Source organism: Eubalaena glacialis, chromosome X (assembly GCF_028564815.1).
Source record: "Eubalaena glacialis isolate mEubGla1 chromosome X, mEubGla1.1.hap2.+ XY, whole genome shotgun sequence".
Classification (NCBI taxonomy): domain Eukaryota; kingdom Metazoa; phylum Chordata; class Mammalia; order Artiodactyla; family Balaenidae; genus Eubalaena; species Eubalaena glacialis.
This window is the reverse complement of record NC_083736.1, coordinates 24104820-24111581: the sequence shown is the minus strand read 5'-3', so window position 1 is coordinate 24111581 and position 6762 is coordinate 24104820. Positions and strand designations below refer to the sequence as shown.

Below are 6762 nucleotides of genomic sequence, written 5' to 3'. Positions count from 1 at the left end.
AATTAGAAAGTAATTTACTTTTGTGAAAACAAAATAAACTGAAGGGAAACATGGAATAGCAGCACTTCACATAAATGTTTATTTGAAAAATCTAAATGATATGACTAAATGTAAAAATAGACTTTCAAAAACATAAAGAATTTGGAGCCATTTTGGTGTCAATACATGTTTATGTTTCAAATCTACATGATACATTTTGACACCTTTCTGGGAAATTTGAGAAAATTGGCACTCAGCCACTTATTCCAACTTTACCTTCTCCATCCTCAGCTTTTATTCACTTATAATAATTTTACTATTGTCAAGTTTTATCACATTTATGTACTCTTTTCGAACTCTAAACTTACAATAGGATCAATTCAGTAAATTTAAATTGATTCATTGCTTATCATCGTTTCCGTCATTCCTGATTTCTTTATTGTAAATCACACAACTAATTAGTTGTATTTCATGATCAGGTAGTATTTGTGAGTTTAATTTGTAAGAGGGAAGCTGTATTTTCTGGGTATTATATATGCCTTACAGTACTTTCTTTTCTTTCTTTCTTTGCTGCAAAAGGCTTTATTGTTTCCATTTGGTCCAAGGCTTGGGAGAGGGCTCCAGGGTGGTTAAAAAGCTGCCTAGTGGCTGCAGAGAGGGGCTTCAGGCAGAAGCCGTGACGCCAGAGGGGCTCCTCAAAGGCCGCTGGGCTCCGGAGGCTCCTAGTCGTGCTGGAGGGTGAGCCTTTCGACGAGGGACTCGCCCAGCCCCGCCTGGGGACCAGCCGGCCTGCGGAGGTTGGTCAGGTGGTCGCGCATCTTCTGGATGAGTTTCACCTGCTCATCTAGGAGGCGGCTCTCTGGGAAGTCACAGAGGCGGGGGTCTGCGCGGGCAGAGCCCAGGGCGTGCAGGTCCGCAGGGGCCTGGTTCAGGTTCTTCTCCATGATAATGGCGGCTTCCACAGCGTCTTGGGTTTCACCCCACTCATCCTGGGACGCTTCTGCACGTCCTGGAAGAGGGCGCGGCCGCTGCGTTGTTTTTGCATTTTCAAGAGGCGCTGGGCGCCGTCACGCTTCCCCTCGGGCACTTCGCGGAGAAAGTGGCCCAGGCCCTCCAGAGCCGCGTCGTGGCGGTGGAAATAGGAGCCCAGAGAGAGGTAGGTGCGCGAGGCCCACAGATGCATGTTGACCAGGCGGTTGACGGCGGCCTCCACCTCGGCGGAATCATTCTGACGAATCTGGGAGCTCGTGGTGGATCGGTAATATGGTGTTAAGCTCAAAATATGGTGTTGGTGGTCCTGGTGGCCGAGGACAGCTGAGTGGCTGGTTCCGAAGGTTGCGAGTGGAACACAGGTTGAAGGGGGGTTGGAGGCGAGAGCGAGGGGCGCCCCTGGGTCTGTTCTGTCCACACACCGTTGTAGCAGGAGACGGAGCCGCGGGACTGCCCAGCGCACTGCTTGCCTTAGAATATTTTCTATTGTCTTTTCACTTGAAGAGAAACTTGGCTGGGTATAAAATTCTTGAAACATGGTTTCTCCCTCACTATGGCATAACTTTGCTGCATAATCTTCAGCTGATGTTGATTTGTAGAAGGCTGAAATCAATGTACAGTTGACCCTTTTTTTTTTTTTTTAAATATTTATTTATTTGGTTGTGTCAAGTCTTAGTTGTGGCTCGCGGGCTCCTTAGTTGAGACATGCGGGCTCCCTAGCTGTGGCATGAGAACTCTTAGTTGCAACATGCATGTGGGATCTAGTTCCCTGACCAGGGATTGAACCCAGGCCCCCGGCATGGGGAGTGTGGAGTCCCAACTACTGCACCACCAGGGAAGTCCCCAGTTGACCCTTGAACAACATGAGTTTGAACTGCACGGGACCACTCACATGCAGATGGTTTTCAATAAATACAGTACTACCCCATCCGCAGTTGGTTGAACCCAAGGATGCAGAACCAGTATATGGAAGGCTGATCGTAAAGTTATAGGTGGATTTTTGACTGGGGGGGGGGTCAACGATGGGAGGTTGCCCCTAACCCGTCCCCATTTTTCAAGAGTCAACTGTACTTTCCATCACCTTCTACACGACTTGCTCTGCCTCTGCCAATGTCCATTTATATAGTTTTAATACATTTAATGTTCAGTGGTTTACCACAATATGCCTTGGCATTAAGCATTTCATTTCAGTTTGTCTAGAGACAGTGTGCCCTTTTGGTGTACATATTAAAATCTTTATTTCATTGAAAACTTCTGTTTTACATTTAAATACTTTTTAAGTTTAATTTTTATTCCATATTTCTCATTTCCATAATCCTTCATTATTCTTCAGGTCTGATCTTTTCAGTTTTGTTTTGGTAATAATCTCATGCCTGCTAGCCACGTTCTTCATTATGTTTTCATTCAAGTGCCTCTTCCATTTGTGTTGATTCTAATTTGTCTTTAATCTCTGAATTGTTTTTTATTCTTCCTTGGCTTCCTGGAGCCCTAGCAACTCATAATTTGTTTCCTTCTCTGTACTGAAGTCTTTATTATGTTCTTCTTCTTTGTAGCATGTTTTATTTATTTTTAATTTAATTTTTTATTTTATGTGGGGGCATAGTTGATTTACAATGTTATGTTTTTATTATGTTCTTTAAAGCATTTGCACAGAACATTAAATGGTTCTGTGTTGTTTTTAAGAAAAAGAAAAATAACCTTGTCACTTGTTTCTTCTTTTTTCTTTTTTGTAATAAATGAATTTATTAGTCCCTGCTGACCTCTTTTTTTTTTTTTAACATCCTTATTGGAGTATAGTTGCTTTATAATGTTGTGTTAGTTTCTGCTGTATAACAAAGTGAATCAGCTATATGTATTCATATATCCCCATATCCCCTCCCTCTTGCATCTCCCTCCCACACTCCCTATCCCACCCCTCTAGGTGGTCACAAAGCACTGAACTGATCTCCCTGTGCTATGCAGCTGCTTCCCACTAGCTATTTTACATTTGGTAGTGTATATATGTCAATTCTACACTCTCACCTCATCCAAGCTTACCCTTCCCCCTTCCCATGTCCTCAAGTACATTCTCTACGTCTGCATCTTTATTCCTGTCCTGTACCTAGGTTCATCAGAACCATTTTTTTTTTTTTTTAGATTCCGTATACATGTGTTAGCATGTGGTATTTGTTTTTCTCTTTCTGACTTACTTGACTCTATATGACAGACTCTAGGTCCGTCCACCTCACTACAAATAACTCGATTTTGTTTCTTTTTATGGCTGAGTAATATTCCATTGTATATATGTGCCACAACTTCTTTATCCATTCATCTGTTGATGGACCCTTAGGTTGCTTCCATGTCCTGGCTATGGTAAATAGTGCTACAATGAACACTGTGGTACGTGTCTCTTTTTGAATTATGGTTTTCTCAGGGTATATGCCCAGTAGTGGGATTACTGGGTCGTATGGTAGTTCTATTTTTACTTTTTTAACGAACCTCCATACTGTTCTCCATAGTGGCTGTATCAATTTACATTCCCACCAGCAGTGCAAGAGGGTTCCCTTTTCTCCACACCCTCTCTAGCATTTATTGTTTGTAGATTTTTTGATGATGGCCATTCTGACCGGTGAGAGATGATACCTCATTGTGGTTTTGATTTGCATTTCTCTAATGATTAGTGATGTTGAGCATCCTTTCATGTGTTTGTTGGAAATCTATATATCTACTTTGGAGAAATGTCTATTTAGGTCTTCTGCCCATTTTAGATTGGGTTGTTTGTTTTTTTTTATATTGAACTGCATGAGCTGCTTGTTTATTTTGGAGATTAATCCTTTGTCAGTTGCTTCGTTTGCAAATATTTTCTCCCATTTTGAGGGTTGTCTTTTCATCTTGTTTATGGTTTCCTTTGCTGTGCAAAAGCTTTTAAGTTTCATTAGGTCCCACTTCTTTATTTTTGTTTCTCTTTCCATTTCTCTAGGAGGTGGGTCAAAAAGGATCTTGCTGTGATTTATGTCATAGAGTGTTCTTCCTATGTTTTACTCTAAGAGTTTTATCGTGTCTGGCCTTACATTTAAGTCTTTAATCCGTTTTGAGTTTATTTTTGTGTATGGTGTTAGGAAGTGTTCTAATTTTATTCTTTTATATATAGCTGTGCAGTTTTCCCAGCACCACTTATTGAAGAGGCTGTCTTTTCTCCCTTGCATATTCTTACCTCCTTTATCAAAGATAAGGTGACCATATGTGCATGAGTCTATCTCTTGGCTTTCTATACTGTTCCATTGATCTATATTTCTGTTTTTGTGCCAGTACCATACTGTCTTGATTACTGTACCTTTGTAGTATATTCCGAAGTCCAGGAGCCTGATTCTTCCAGCTCCATTTTTCTTTCTCAAGGTTGCTTTGGCGATTTGGCATCTTTTGTGTTTCCATACAAATTGTGAAATTTTTTGTTCTAGTTCTGTGAAAAATGCCCTTGGTAGTTTGATAGGGATTGCATTGAATCTGTAGATTGCTTTGGGTAGTATAGTCATTTTCACAATGTTGATTCTTCCTATCCAAGTACACGATATATCTCTCCATAGGTTTGTATCATCTTTAATTTCTTTCATCAGTGTGTTATAGTTTTCTGCATACAGGTCTTTTGTCTCTTTAGGTAGGTTTATTTCTAGGTATTTTATTCTTTTTGTTGCAATGGTAAATGGGAGTGCTTCTTAATTTCTCTTTCAGATATTTCATCATTAGTGTATAGGAATGCAAGAAATTTCTGTGCATTAATTTTGTATCCTGCTACTTTACCAAATTCATTGATTAGCTCTAGTAGTTTTCTGGTAGCATCTTTAGGGTTTTCTATGTATAGTATCATGTCATCTGCAAACAGTGACAGTTTTACTTCTTCTTTTCCAATTTGGATTCTTTTATTTCTTTTTCTTCTCTGATTGCCATGGTTAGGACTTCCAAAACTATATTGAATAAAAGTGGGTGGCGGCAGCAGCAGCATTAGCGTTTCATGCCCGTCTCTGGGGTCCAAACTGATAGCCGTGGCTCACGCCCATCTCTGGAGCTCACTTAGGTGGTGCTCTGCCCTCTGTGGGGACACAGGGAAGGAATCCTCTCTCCTCGCACACCCCAAAACAATGATCTCTTGCCTCTTTGGCAGGTCCAGACATTTTCCCAGACTCCCTCCCGGCTAGCTATGGTGCACTAGCCCCCTCAGGCTGTGTTCACACAGCCAGCCCCAGTGCTCTCTCTGGGATCTGACCTCTGAAGCCTGAGCCTCAGCTCCCAGCCCCCACCTGCCCCGGCGCCTGAGCCGACCAAGCCTCTCAGGCTGGTGAGTGCTGGTCGGCGCCGATCCTCTGTGCGGGAATCTCTCCACTTTGCCCTCTGCACCCCTGTTGCTGCGCTCTCCTCCTTGGCTCCGAAGGTTCCCCCCGCCCAACCCCCATCTCCACCAGTGAAGGGGCTTCCTAGTGTGTGGAAACTTTTCCTCCTTCACAGCTCCCTCCCACTGGTGCAGGTCCCATCCCTGTTCTTTTGTCTCTGTTTTTTCTTTTTTCTTTTGCCCTACCCAGGTACGTGGGGAGTTTCTTGCCTTTTGGGAGGTCTGAGGTCTTCTGCCAGTGTTCCGTAGGTGTTCTGTAGGAGTTGTTCCACTTGTAGAAGTATTTTTGATGTATTTGTGGGGAGGAAGGTGATCTCCACATCTTACTCCTCCACCATCTTGTAGGTCCCTACCACTTATTTCTTTAAGATGGTGAAAATACTTTTTAGAATGCTTTTTTTCATGGTGTAGTTTTCCTTTGTTTTGAGTGTGTGTCATTTGTACAACTGATGCTGGTTTCATCATCATTATTTCAAATTTGAATATGAATGGCTACTAACTAGAAATTTTGTGTGTACATTGTTCTGGAAGTGATAATTTCTTATGGAGTTTGGCCTTTAGAGAATATTATGGGCCTTACACAGTGTTGCAGGGAATGTTGCTAACAGAAGGTCATTTGTATATGGAGAGGAATATTTACCACTATTTTCTGATACTCAATAAAGTTATATTTCCATGAATCGATTAAAAAATGTTTAAATATTCTGGCACAAATAATATTAAAATAAATACACTAAGTATTGCTACACATTTAAATGTTGATTACAGACTTAGTCAAATGCTCTTAAATGTATCTATACAGTAAGTCCAGTATGTCAAAGATTCTCAACTCTTTCTAATACATTTGTCATATATAAATTTTTACTATGATAATAAAACTTATTACTATTTATACACTGAAACCAATATTAAAATATCAACATTGAAGACTTGTCCTATTTCTTTATTAATTCTATACATGTGTAATTCTACTTGAGATTACAGAAATACTAGTAGATCCCCAAGAGAAACAGTGCAATGTCAGATCAACCACAGTTGCTAATTCTGGCCAAGACATGGGCTATAATTTTATCTTTGAAAGGGATTCACACCTAAGCCAAAATTTTCTGGCTGGGTCCCTTGTAGAGTTAATATTCATTGCTAATTCAATTGGAATTTCCAAATCCACACCTGATCTCAGATTGTGTGTCTCCCTCTACTTACATGCCCAACAAGTTTTGATCTGAGAGTATTCTTCCTCAGTTTAGAAGTTACTTCATAATACCTTACAGGAATTTATTATTAGATATTAGGTTTATCTAAATGTGTCTGCTCCAAGAAAAGCACACATTGTGTCTATGTGATCAGTTCCTGTCTCTGGATTTTCAGCTAATCTATCATCTTGGAACTCATCGCTGTACCCTCATTTGTCAGGTCATTGTGTCTGAACA

At 41.0% G+C, this 6762-nt stretch overlaps 1 pseudogene; it reads right to left on the bottom strand.

The window, feature by feature from the left end:
- Positions 1-701: 701 nt before the first annotated feature.
- On the bottom strand, positions 702-1507 carry LOC133081727 (ferritin light chain-like; annotated as a pseudogene).
- Between the last annotated feature and the right edge of the window lie 5255 nt (positions 1508-6762).